Source organism: Lepidochelys kempii, chromosome 5 (assembly GCF_965140285.1).
Source record: "Lepidochelys kempii isolate rLepKem1 chromosome 5, rLepKem1.hap1, whole genome shotgun sequence".
NCBI lineage: Eukaryota > Metazoa > Chordata > Testudines > Cheloniidae > Lepidochelys > Lepidochelys kempii.
This window is the reverse complement of record NC_136384.1, coordinates 109,257,509-109,271,981: the sequence shown is the minus strand read 5'-3', so window position 1 is coordinate 109,271,981 and position 14,473 is coordinate 109,257,509. Positions and strand designations below refer to the sequence as shown.

The following is a 14,473-nucleotide window of genomic DNA, read 5'->3' as shown; positions in this document are numbered from 1 at the left end:
TGCTCTCCCAGGTACATAAAAATGAGATGTAGAGTAGAGATCGCTCAAAGTAGATTATGCAGATCATGACCCTCCCTTTTCTTTCATGCTTTGATCAGAAGTGAAATAATTAATGTTTGGAACATTTAAAGCATCATTATTGGGCTTCTGAGTTAATATTTTACTGATATGAATGGGGCAATTCACTATCTCAGAGCTATTGTCCCAGGCTCTCTGCAAACTCAGTCATAATGCTGCAGTAATTATGCAAGGTTCATATTTTTAAGGTTTTCTTCACAATCATAAGAACTAGAGGTTTTTTCGGTTAATGAAAGTATAGATTTTGGAGCTGCGCTGATACACAGTATTGCTGCATATTCCACTCCTCTTCCATGCAAGCCCTGCAAGGCAAGTAAAAATATCCTGGCCAACCTCTGCTCTGTCATGTTTGGATGGGGACAGCAAACCATCATAATAAATGGAAATGACGGGAACAATATGGAAGAATAAAAAATATGACATCCAGATATATGACTTTGTGTTATGATTCCATCAGATTTCGCATGCTAAGCAAGGTCGAGCTGGGTTATTACTTGCATGGGAGTCTTTCCTTATAAGTACTGAACCCATGACCTATCTTATAAATTAATGAAATGTGAAATCTAGGTCCTGAATGTTTGTGATCAGTAAAATACATTGGCACATTTTGTAAAAGCAGAGATAGTAACCAGTGTTTTGATTATATTCTAACGTAAGTAATTACATTCAGTCTTCTGCACCTAAATCCCTCCTCTGCCCCCCACAGTTTCATCTGGATACAGTATTAATCATTTCCTGTCCTACAATGAGCATTGCTGCTGAGTGATATTAAATAGCAGCCATTCTACCTCAGTGAGTGACCCCTTTAGACAGTTTGCATATAATTTTAGTGCCAAAGCCCACAGATCTCGTTAATAAGTGTTTGTGGAACCCAATTTCATAAAGCAGTTTGAGATCTTTCTGGATGACACGTGCTGTATCTATCCTATACACATAAATCTCTTTGCATATATAGATATCAGTATAATCTAAATATTGACACATGGCTTGGAAACTGGCTGAAGGAATATAAAAGAAAGATGTTAATAACTGCAATGTATTAAACTGAGGGGAAATGTTTACTGGGGTACTTCAGGGCTTGGTTTTTCTTAGCATCTTTAGTAATGAGCTGGAACGGGGTACATACAACATGTTAGTGAAATGTGCAGATAACTATTGCTAATCCCAAGCATTCATAAATCATGAATTTTTTTTTAAATACGTTTTACATTCTTTTTATTTGTCCTCTGGGTTTTAAGCTTTTGGGGTTCATGTTTTTAAGCTTTCCTCTACAACAGCAAGAGCTAGAATGTTACTTTTTTAAAAAGCTGAGATTTTCATGTAATCACGTGACTTCAGAAACTGGGCCTTTAAGAAAAACAGCAAATATTATTAGACTACTGATAAAAATCATGCACGTTTGCTGCACTGAGATAAAGCTAAATTGTCATTTGTTGCAATCTCTAGTCAGGACAAAGAAGTAGTCAAAGGAACTTAATGAAGCTAAAAATATGTAGAAAATTTATAAAATGAAATTCAAGTTGGAAAAATGCAAGTTTATTAATCCAGAGGGGAAATAATCCATATGCCTATACAGCAGGAAGGAGAATTTAGCAGGATGCAGTACTGCAAAGAAACTCTGGATGACTGGAACTGCAAATGGGAGATGAATTTGCAGTGCAAACTGACAACAAAAAACACCAGTGCAGATTTGGGCTGCATACCAGAGGCATCAAATAATGGAAAGTAGTTTACCTTACTATACAGACATCTGAGAGTTTGCAAGAGTGTAGATTTTTAAACGCACAGCCTCCTTGAATCAAGGCCTGATTTCCTCATTGCCTTTCACCTTGCATAAAGTGGGTGTTAAATGCTAGCAAACTGCATTCACTTAACACAGGTGGCAGTCTTTGAGATGCACAAGTGTCAATGACTACACTGTAGAAGGTAATAGGGACTCAGACTCTTCTAGGGATTTCATCTGAACTGTAAAAAGAAAAGGAGAATTGTGAGTTTTGTTCTTTTGTGTGTTTTACTTAGGGGAAAAAAAGTTGTAGCTGAATATATGGACCCTGTGTTTTTTTTGACTAAAACCCAAGCAGAAAGGTAGAGAATTCTTTGCTACATGGGTCTGATGAAAACCCATATGCAGCATTATATTCATTCCAGGCAACCAGAAAGAGATTGCAAAAATGGAGCAACAAAATTATTAGGAGCTGGGGAGGCTTGGGCCTTGTGTAATCATTTGCACACGTGTAAAATGCTATCATGGTGTACATGAAGAGTTCAGATTTGGTTGCACTGGTGTAATGACTGTACAAGGAATAATAGGATATAATTCAGAGGGAGGATTCAGGCTGATGGCAAATGGCCATGTTTCTCCTGGAACTTGGGGGGCATTGTGCTTATATGAGATTCAATGGCTCCTAGAAAACCCACTGGAGTAGGGTGCCCCACACTGCCCCCAATGCAGGACTGTGCCTTAAAGTATTTGGCACACATCTTTTATAGCTTGTGGTGGTTAGTGAGTGCCATTGATCTATATGGCAATGTACAAATATAGAAGATATGGAGTTTGAGTCTCCTCTGCCTTGTATAGTCTTGTAGAGACTTCCGTGGGTTAGCAGGGGACAATGCCATTTATCTGCACTAAGAGAGATCCATTGCTGATGCAGATAAACTAGAGGTGAATGCTGGTTTAACTATAAATGTAGACCAGCCCAGATCATGTTTAGCACCATTTCAGAACCCATACTTAAATGCTGTTCTCAGTGGTGGGTACATTTTCCACTTTTAAGATCTGAAGTTTAAGGCTCTCATTTGGCAGGTCTTGGGGACAGGAAGGGGTAAAATGTACCATTTTACATTATGACAGGTTTCAGAGTAACAGCCGTGTTAGTCTGTATTCGCAAAAAGAAAAGGAGTACTTGTGGCACCTTAGAGACTAACCAATTTATTAGAGCATAAGCTTTCGTGGGCCACAGCTCACTTCATCAGATGCATATCGTGGAAACTGCAGCAGACTTTATATATACACAGAGAATATGAACCAATACCTCCTCCCACCCCACTGTCCTGCTGGTAATAGTTTATCTAAAGTGATCATCAGGTGGGCCATTTCCAGCACAAATCCAGGTTTTCTCACCCTCCACCCCCCCACACAAATTCACTCTCCTGCTGGTGATAGCCCATCCAAAGTGACAACTCTTTACACAATGTGCATGACAATCAAGAACGTTGGCGCGTAGCTAGTGCGCAGCTCCTGGATCTGCTGTCGCTGCATACGCCCAAGGGTCATGGAGAGGTTCACCTCTTCCACACCACCAGCACATTTCCCTTCGTAGTAGACACCTTCAGGCCACTCAGCGTTGTCTCCTCCCTGGGCTGTAAACTGACAAACCTTTAATTCTTTGGAATAAAAGGGCTTTAGAGAATTAATATGGTACGCCCAACTTGATTGTCATGCACATTGTGTAAAGAAAACCTGGATTTGTCATGCACATTGTCATGCACATTGTGTAAAGAAAACCTGGATTTGTGCTGGAAATGGCCCACCTGATGATCACTTTAGATAAGCTATTACCAGCAGGACAGTGGGGTGGGAGGAGGTATTGGTTCATATTCTCTGTGTATATATAAAGTCTGCTGCAGTTTCCACGATATGCATCTGATGAAGTGAGCTGTGGCTCACGAAAGCTTATGCTCTAATAAATTGGTTAGTCTCTAAGGTGCCACAAGTACTCCTTTTCATTTTACATTAGAGATGAATGATGAGCAGTATTTGCATGTTAGGAAGCTGTAAGAGTTTAGAATCTCTTTCTCCTTACTTGGGCTAAACTTCCATGGTTTCCCATGCCTGAGTAAAGTTTGCAGCACTTTGCTGAAGGTCAGTATCCTTAATAAGTCACTGAGCAGACCAGAGTTTGTAATATTCAGCATGTACAAAACATCACATTTGAGACCTCAGTAATAGTAATTTTATTTTCATAAAAACAACGAGGAGTCTGGTGGCACCTTAAAGACTAACAGATTTATTTGGGCATAAGATGCATCTGAAGAAGTAGTTTTTTACCCATGAAAGCTTATGCCCAAATAAATCTGTTAGTCTTTAAGGTGCCACCAGACTCCTCGTTGTTTTTGTGGATACAGACTAACACGGCTACCCCTCTTATACTTTTATTTTCATAATTTTGCTATCTATTGCATTTATGTTCATCTTGGTTTTTGTGTTTTTAAAAATCATGTCCATTCTATTTGTATATAATCTCACCTGGCATAGTAAGGGATGCTCTCCCAGGCATAGTGCTGCTCTGCATTGCCCCCCTACTCAGTGCTCTGCACAGAGCCCATGATGCTAAGATTTTCTGTTCTGGCTGTGATTGCCAGTGAAGTTTTTGGCGCACACCTCTGTAATGGATTGGGCCCCCACCATTCTATCTGCAGTGCCAGCAACCCCATATTCTCTTAGATATTTCCAGTGCCAGCTGCTCAGAGGAATTATCATTATAACACATTGTAATGTTTTTCAGTCTTAACTATGATTTAAGATAGTAGGAAGCTCTTATTTTAAGATTTTTCCCATTACTTAGAATGTTGCATGGTATAGTTTCATTTTGCTGGAGACTTCATTTCACAGAATTGTATTAAAATCTCTCATGCTTTGTTTTGGGTATCCGAACGTTGTTTGTGCTCATTATATGGAGACCTGAAGATCTAGACACAAAAGGACAGGTGGTTTTCAGCGTTTGGCTCAGCAGCATGCATCGGAGTATAATTCAGCAATAATTGGCTGTTACTTTCACCCCTGATTAAAGGCAAGTCTAGGGACTTACTGGTATGGGGCTGGGCTGGGGCCAGCTCTGGCCCCCAGAAGCGGTGGGGCCTCGGGCAGAAGGGGCGAGGCTGGGGGGGTGGTCAGAGCCAGCCCTGGCCCACGCTGTACCGGCAAGTGCCTCCTTCCCCCTCCCCGGGGTAACAGCGGCAGCCGGGGGCTCTGGCAGCGGTTTAAAGGGCCCGGAGTGGTAGTGGTCGCCGGAGCCCCATCCCCAGAGCCCTGGGGAAGTGGCGGCAGGGCTCTGGGGACGATTTAAAGGGCCCAGGGCTCGGCCGCCACTACCCCACGGCTCCAGCAGCGGGGCTCTGGCAGCAATTTAAAGAGCCGGGGGCTCCAGCTGCTGCTGGGAGCCGCAGGCCCTTTAAATTGCGCCTGGGGAAGCTGATCCACCCCAGTACGGCGCACCGGCTCTTGCCGGAACGCTGTACTGGGGCGTACTGTCTTACTTTCACCTCTGCCTTTAATTGATACACACTCCGTGGACAGTTCAGTGTGACGTTGGCATTGGTGTTTGAATATCTCCTGGCCTATCCAAGAGAATAACCATACAAATACAGGAAAATGAATTTGAGCAACATTTCAGTGCATGGTATAGCCAAGAATTTTTTTTTTAACAAGAACATTCAAAAGAATGTCACTGTGGAATAGTGAAATGACTGGTGCTTGTTCTTCTGTTAAGCAAATATGTTTTCGCATCTTGTTGGGAAAGAAATAGATACAGTTTCTGTGCCTAAATAAATGTACTGTCCCGTGACCCTATGTTACAAATGAGAAAAAAGGTGTGGGATTGCCATAAAGAATGGACAGGCTTTTACGGCCTTCCTGAACCTATTCATGGCCCATTTTGGGTGGTCATGACCCCCAGGTTGATAAGACATAAATTAGTATAGAAAGTAGAATTCAGTGCAGGAGCAAACGCGAGCAGATTGTAGAGTGTAATGACTTGCTCATGAAAATATTCTAGCCAGCTGTGTCTGAGCTGATTTTAAAACAACAAACTAGACAAGAGATGGCGCTATGCCTTTTGACTTCAACACTGCAACAGGGAAAAAAGCATGCTAAATATGCAGTTCCCTGGTAGCTTGCCGTGATCGTATAGTGGTTAGTACTCTGCGTTGTGGCCGCAGCAACCTCGGTTCGAATCCGAGTCACGGCAGGAAGAGAAATACATTTTTTCTAAAATACAGAATTTAAAAATAATCTATTAGTGAAACCTAATAACACAATGAACAAGCAATTAGAAATCTTGTAACTTTTACAAGGATGATTTGTAAAATTTACCTATAACCATGAAATAAGTATTAATTTAATAAGCCTATTGTAAGTGTGTGGGCTGTAAGGGTTTGTTTTGTTAATTTTAAACGTCTGTTTATGGATAATGTGATGCACTGTGGCGTGGTGAGCATGTAATTTTTATTAATTACACCTACTTTAGGTCTGGACTGAACAAGCTTATGCAGTCTGCTTATTTTTGATCTTTGCCAGTAGTGTATAATAATAAAGCAACATCCCTGAATTACTTGAAAATATGACAGCAATAGATGTGAAAATCTTGCTTAATCGGGCATGAATTGTTGTTACCAGGAGGTTTTTCCTGGGTGACAGACAAAATTAACTGTCCCTCATCAGTGATTCCAGGAAACCCTTTGTCTCTGTGCTAAGCACTGAGTGTAATGTAACTTTCTTTATCACTGCCTCATATAAGAACTTCAGTTGTTAGAAAGAAGACCTCTAAAAGGGGCATTTGGATTTTATAAATTACACTATAACAAATATCAGTAATTCATGTAATACATCATATAAATTCACAATAGAATTACATGCTATATAAATGAATGAGGGCTTATTGCTAAGGAGTTAGAATATTTAGATGCCATTTTTTGGAAGCTCTGATCATTGGTTCTTAAGTGTATCAGAAGTAAGACTAAGAGCAAATACCTTTTATTATTACTTATTTGTATTTGGTTTAATATCTGTCTTCTACTTGTGGATTATATCCTGCATAGAGAGGGGACTTGACAGATACACATTTTGGATGAGTTCTATGATCCTGTATTTTCCAAAGCCTCACATGAAATACAGGCTTTCTGAAAGTTTTTACTGAAAATTTTCAGGGAGTTTATATACTGTGGCCTTTTTAGTTACAAGCTGTTCTGGGAATTAAGTTTCCTGAAATTGTGAGCAGCACTCTGAAAAATAATGTGAAATAAAGGTGAGTTCATCTGTGCTAAAACAATGTTATTTACATATGTCAAGTCTGAGTGCACTTTAACCTGAGTCTTCTCCCACTCCTGTTGTTGCTTGTGATGTCATCTGGGAAATAAAGTGGGGTGGTGGGTGTTGAAGTCCTCCACAAATCCTCTGTCAATATAAAAAAAAAAAAATTGCATGTGAATTTCTTATTTCCCTGTCGCTTTCAATGATGTGGAGAGAAGGTCACATGAGACTTGTGTTTTGTGAGTGCTTCTGTACACATTAAGTTGTTCCTGATTAACTCCATGTGTGGACACACTTAATCCAGAATAAAAGTGTCCACACATGGAATTAATCAGAAACAACTCCATGCATAGACAAGCCCTTAGAGTGAAGGAACCTATTGACTTGATTCAAGACAGTTCTTAAATCTCATTGAACTAAATGGGACCTCTCACTGATACAGTGCTTTACAAAGGAAGTGAGTATCATTATCCAATTGGAAAACTGAGGTTCGGAGAGGTGAAGTGGTTTGCCCAGGTCACCCAGCTGGCTGGTTTCCTGAATCCTATTCCAGTGCTCTAGCCACTAGGCCACACTGATGCATTCCTGAACTGTAGTCTATAACAGGGTGATCTCTGCTAACTTTCTCCTAGGCTACTGAGTGGTGATCATTGTAGTAAATAAAATAATCACTTTTAATTTTATGGGCACTCTGTTGTGAATGCCTCTGCATATTAAATGTAAATTTAAAGCACATTTACTGAACAAATTCCCTTAATTGACTGAATTCCATAAGTGAAGTAATACTGCAGTTTACCTCAATAGAGCACTTCTGCCCTTCAGAGACATACATATTTCACCTTTCTCACACCTCTATTTCTCACTGAGAGTGCTTTGGAATGTCACTTATGTGCCTCAGTTTTCCTCTCTGTAAAATACCTTCCCATCCTTGTAAAGGCCTTCCAGATGGAAAGCACTATGTACGTGCTAAATAGTCTTCCTAAATGTATAAGTTACAAAAAGGAGAATACATTGGGTACTGTCTGCTGTGCTAGTCTTATACACTTTTGAAGTCTAGAGAATTCTCAACTAGTATAAAGTCAGTGGAGCTGGTGCTTACCCCTTCCCTTTCAACCTGGCAGTTCCCTATGGCAATTCTCTGCTGGAGCATGATCACATAAGTTAGAGATGCCTAGATGCTGCTCTAACTTATGTTAGAGCTGTAGTTGTGGCAACTTGAGAATCAGGCAGCCATAAGTGGCTCTGTTATTGGCCCATGCTGCACTTAGAGCTGGCTCTATAAATGTAAAATGGATTACCCAGAAGAGACATTACAACAAGTAAAACTAATGAATTCTCAAGGGAACTTCTGTGAGGAGGACAATGATGTATGGAGGGAAGTGGCAGAAGAAAAAACAAGGTGGACTGGTTAATGGGCCCACTGACCCTTTTACCTTCCTAAGATTTTTCTTATGTAAATACAGGGAGATCCTGTTCTTCTGCAAAAACATAAGCTAAGTCTCATTCTTTTCACAATATCTCTTACAAAAGTACTTGTGTGTGTTTCAGTAATTAATTTAAAAAATCTGTTCTCTGTGTTCCAAAGCAAAAGAGAGGATTTAGCCCAGTTGATTTACATGTAGAAATTCAATAAGTGTAGGTGAAAATTTTCAGAACACACAGAATAACACAATGGAGATTTGTGCAGATCCTGGTTTAATAAAATATAAGTAGAAAACTGTTACTTTTATCAGCATTAAAACATCATTGTCACAGTGATTTGCTGACTGCAGAATCTCAACCCAGCAATGCTACTTGCTTTAAAGTCACTTCATCCGCTTCCCTAGAATTCCTAGTTAGAACTCTCTCTTTTGCTGTGAGGTCTACAAAAAACTTGACAAGTTAGGCACCTGGTATGCCAAAACCACTGCCTATCATACTGACCAACGTTGTCTCATTGTTTCCCTCTGTCCATATTCTCCTATTGTCTCTTGTCTTATGCTTAGATTGTAAGTTCTCTGGGGGTGGGGGCTGTCTTTTTGTTCTGTGTTCGCACATTGCACAATTAGGTCCTGGTCCGTGACCTGAACTACCAGGTACTACCACAATACTACTAATAAATAAATTAATTAATAATAACCTGAGAATATCAGCTTTTTAAAACAAGTAAATTTCTCTCCTGCCTGGTTGCAGAGAAAAACTTGAAAATGTGGGCTCTAAATGCTCTAACACCACCAGGCAAATAAAAAGAACTTCACATTTGGTATTTATTTTTAAAATCTCTTGAGGTTTTTTAACCACTGCTATCATTTTTGAGGGCTTGATTCATGACTTTTGAGTGTGTGCGGTTGGCAGTACTGGGTCACTGGATTGAACAGTACCATAATGTGTGTGTCGGGGGAATCTTTCAAACAAAATGAATTACTCAAAATGTCTACTACATTTTATTGGTGGTGGTTGTTGTGTAAGATCAGTCCCCCTTCTTTCCATGATAGGATAGCCAAGGCCAGTTTTAAAAACTAGGCTTCCAAATCCAAACCCTACTTGAAATGCATTTTAGAAACTGTTGCAGGAAAAAGAAATGTACAGTATCAGCACTAGCTACTTAAAACAAAAGCTTCCACAATTTAAAAAACAAAAAACAACCTCACCCCCCACACACACATTCTGTTTAACCAGTACCTTGAGAATAGAACTTTTTTCTGATTATGCACAGTGGTGGGGAGAAATAAGTTTTGAACAATGGAGAAACAAGAAAGTCTTTCCTCAGTTTAGCACTGCCTGGAGGTGCAAACAGTCATGTGAATCATGGCAACCAATTCTCACTCGGTAGCTGTGTTCTCAGAGCTCTGCTAGGGGACAACCTATAGCATGCTAACTGCACTAGCTTGCCGTGATCGTATAGTGGTTAGTACTCTGCGTTGTGGCCGCAGCAACCTCGGTTCGAATCCGAGTCACGGCAGGAGAGGGCTGTTTTTTTGTTTTTGTTTTTGTTAATATATATTCCCTTTCCAAAGGCTCTCATTTAACACAATACTAACTACATATGAATGCTTGGTCAGCAGTAATTCAGCCAGCCCAAAATAATTGCATCTACTTATTCTCTAAAGCACAGCGAAATGTAAGGAAGGGGCAGTTGCACACAGTTGCAATTAGCTCATTACCAGAGGAGGAAATTGAATCTCTTTGCTCCATATTTGCCTTATCCCTTTCTCTTTATGTCATTTTGAACAACTTCCATCAATGTTACTATATCCTGTAACCTTGGTGCAGTATTTAATTGACTCCATTCTGGAAGGGTTTTAACATACCTCTCTTTTTCCCAGGGAAGATATGATTTTCTTTCTGCAGTCTGTCTCTGGAAATTCCACCACCACAAAAGAAAATCCCAGAAGGACACAACAGGAAAAGCAGCAAAGGATGCGTGAAATTAAGTGCGAGTCATTCCTTTAGCATAAGGCTTTCCAGCACCTCACTTCCAAGAATGAGCCATTTATGAGGTCAATAACTGACAGCAATAAATGCAAAACACCAGGTCTGTGTGTGACACAGGCACATTTGGTTCTAAAATAAGTGACAGGCTGTGGGAAATGAAGTACAGTTTTAGTGGGGGGCAGGGAGGTGTGGACAGGAGGGTATTGACAGCTGGGGGAGAGAAAGAAAAATGATGCCCATTCTTCCCTACTGCCCTGCAGATTTGACTCCATTTTTGGGGGAGGGAAGGAAGGAGGACTGGTCTGCTAGTATATCCGCGGTTGGGATCACTAGAAGCCTAATGGAGGGAGAGCAGAAAGTCATTTAGGAAATGATCCTGGACAGTGCTAAAATGAAATATTCTTTTTATTGGGGAAGAAAGGACCAACTGATGGAACAATTTAATCTCTTAATAATATCTAGAGAGTTTAAAACCTTCTTTCTTAACTTTAGGTTACAAAACCCATTCTAACTCTGTCATAGGATACAAAATAATAAATGAGTTAAAAAATAAAGGCACAGGCTCAATCACAAGCCATTTAGTTTTGTTAAAGGGATATCTCCAAACCAAAAACACATAGGCCATGTCTACGCTAGGAGCAGTTTACCAGTATAGGAATACTAGTATTTTATGTCCGCAAAGTACTCCTGCTGGGATAGCTGCATCCACACTAGATCTGTGCATTGTACCAGCATAATACCCCCCCACCCCAAGTGAAACAAGCTATAACCCATAAAAACCCAGTTTTCCTGTTCTAACTGCATCTATGACCACAGACTTCTGATGGCCCTGCTATGTTGGACAGGGATCATACCTCTTCATACTCTGACCGACATAGGTATGCTAACAGTAGTCTATAGTGCAAACGTAGCCACAGACAAACAAGGCAGGAGAGAAAGAAAGAAAAAGGAGAAGAATGCTCCTTTATGGGAAGACAGAAAGTAAATGGCTGTAAATTTTTGACAGCTCAGACTAGAGTCATGGCTTTTTTCCTAAATAAACAGAATCTCTGGTCCTTCTTAGGTCAGGAGAGCTTGATCGGAAAGCAAAATTCATGGCTTCCTAGTTCTTGGATGGAACAGAGTTCACCCCTCTCCAGGTGTCAGGTCCAGCAGAGATTGGATTCAGTAAGAAAAATGAGAAAACCAGTTCCAGGATAATCTTGGACACATTATTAAACATGAGAAACACCCTGGCCATGAAGTTCACTAGGTGGTATTTAATCCCACTGAATCCATAACTTGGAGCAAATAAGGAAATGGAAAGGACAGACACTGAATAAGTCAGAACAAATCAGTCCATCAACTACTGAATCACACCCAAAATTCATTTGGGGTTTTACAGCTTTAGTCCATGGGGAAAAATCCACCCTATTTATAGCAATTGTTACAGAAGTTTCTTGTAACTACCTTTAACTCAAGTTTAGTTCTTACACAAGACCAATTTAAAGCAGTCTTAATATGTTAAAAAAAAAAAAAGGCCAGTTTTCAAGAGAGAAGTTCACAGCATGCACTAGGTTTTTCTTAGCATCACTGCAGCTAAATAATTTAGGCATTTTCTCTATAGTTCCATGGTAAGAGGTTATTAGTTTACTTTACAATTTTTTAAAAATATACAAAATTCTCCCTGCAGTTGTATCATAAATATGTGACTGAATCCATAGTATCTTTTGTGACAGAAACAGCCAGTGCACTTGCGACCCTGGGATGACTGATAACAGCACTGCAGATGCTAGTACAACAGACCCCACTGTGCAATAGGGTTTCCTAGAGAGACAAGATGTCCATTAAGACCAGCAGTGCTGAATGTTACAATGCTGAGAGGTACACAACTGGGAATCCTAGGGGTATGGGGTCTCCTTCCAGTAGCATTTCCTTTGTTTAAAATATTATTATTCTTTAGTGGATCAGCGGGTATTTATTATTAGTGAGGGGGCAGGTTTAGCAGTCAGGAACCATGAGAACTAAGCGATGATAGAGGGGCAGGATACAAAGGAGCCAGGACCCAATGAGGCTGGGGTGCTCCATGCATCGGAACCCCAAGAGAAGCATGAGCCACTTTGGGAGTGGGAAAAGCAGACTGAGTAGTATGATTATACTGGGATAATACACAGATCATAACAAAATATTTGCTACAATCTGATACTGAGTACTCCAAGTGGATACAATCTGGAGAACCTATTTCCAGTGCCAGTTAATCAATATTTAGGGGGCTATAACATAACAAGAAAAGTTCTTTTCTCAAAGCCTTTCAAGTGACCTACATTCTGAGAAATCTTTGAAGGGAGGTTCTTCTGTGGAAATACTTGGAACTATTGTATTTTGCAGGTAGGGCTGCTCAGGATGACATGGAGAAACAAAACATTGTCTGTCCATGAGAAAGTACTGGGATGAATATTAAAGCATTAATGAACATACATGGATGTTCCTAACCTTTGCAGAATGATGGGGCAATGAGATCTCTAATTTTAATTTCAACAAATCTGATAAAAATGGTAAGATAATTCAATGGACCAATTTCAATTAAATTCCGAATCAAAATGCCATGCTTATTAAGTTTATGAAATAGGAACTGGGAACACTTCTGAAGCTAGACAGATCTTTTCAGTTAATTTAAAAGAATTTAAATTTAAATTTAATTTAAAAGAATTTAAATTCCCAATTAAAAAAAAAAAAAAAGCAACAGGCCTAATTCTCTACTGTTCTGTACTTTGTGTTGCACAGAGTGAGCGTGAAATGCTACCATTCTGATTTGGTAGCATTTTTACACCTACTTTTCCCTGGTTTAAATGGTTTCACGAGAGGCAATGGTGTTGAGAGTTAGGATTTTTTCATATATCTACTAAACAAACACACACACATACACAAGAGTTTACGTAAAAGAGAGGGAGGGCTAGAGAGAAAGCAAGAGAATACATACAGGAGGGCAATGCACCACATTTCTGTTATGAAACCCAAAACTACACACAATCTTGCCGCCTTCTGGGTTTTGTTAAGAAACTCAGAACTTATCCCAGGTTTGTCAAAAGATTCACAATATTATGGGTGTCCAGGCCCATTTCTGGGTTTGCACTGAAATTGTGTAGAATTCATGATCAAGAAGTGAAACAAGGCGAAACTCAGTAGTATGTCATTTATTTTCAAACCTGAAACAAAGCTAAACTCAAAGGGGTGAAAACCACAAAGATAAAAAAAATCCTCACATAAGATTTGTAACATCCCTCCCCCTGCTTTCTGTTTCATAGAACTCATTACATACGGGAAACCAGAGACTTTACTTTATCTAGTGAACAATACAGTTTTTAAACACTAGAGAAAGATTATGGGAAATACCATACAACTGTAACATCATGCTCCAATTATTCTTTTCCAAATGCAAAATCGGGCATGAGTCACATCTTTCTGTCATTCTTCTTTTAGCTAAAGTCCCACCAATTACCTTCTTATAGTGCAATAATGCTCAATAAACTCAGAGATGAACTTTCAGATGTAAAACCATCCAAATTGTCCAAAATAAATTGCTAACATGCTTTACTGTGGAACAATGAGCTCTTTAAACTTTTAAAAAAATTTTCTACCATAGAAGAACTCCTTTCAAAGATTCTCCTCAACATGGGCCCCTTGAAAGGTTTTCAGAAGGGACCTATAAACTATTTAATACAGGTTGCAGTCCTGTAAAGAGAATGAAAAACAGAATTCATTTGATTTGATGACTGCAGATTCAAAACAGCCACTGCTTTCTTCCCAACTCAACCTTTGATCTGAATGTCAGACACGTTAGAAGTCCCTCTCCTAGATTTGTGGAGATGGTATCTATTTTTGCTCCCTTCTTCCAGCATTAATTAATTAAGTTGATATCTTTTTCCAGTTGTTGTTCTATTCAGTGATCCCTGTTCAACAGTTTGTGTTCTT

The 14,473-nt window shown here is 39.7% G+C and overlaps 2 non-coding genes across 2 annotated transcripts; both read left to right on the top strand.

The window, feature by feature from the left end:
• Positions 1 to 5,975: 5,975 nt before the first annotated feature.
• TRNAH-GUG (transfer RNA histidin (anticodon GUG)) lies at positions 5,976 to 6,047 on the top strand. Its single transcript has one exon. It is a non-coding gene; the product is annotated as a tRNA-His (tRNA).
• Positions 6,048 to 9,977: 3,930 nt separating this feature from the next.
• TRNAH-GUG (transfer RNA histidin (anticodon GUG)) lies at positions 9,978 to 10,049 on the top strand. Its single transcript has one exon. It is a non-coding gene; the product is annotated as a tRNA-His (tRNA).
• Positions 10,050 to 14,473: the final 4,424 nt, after the last annotated feature.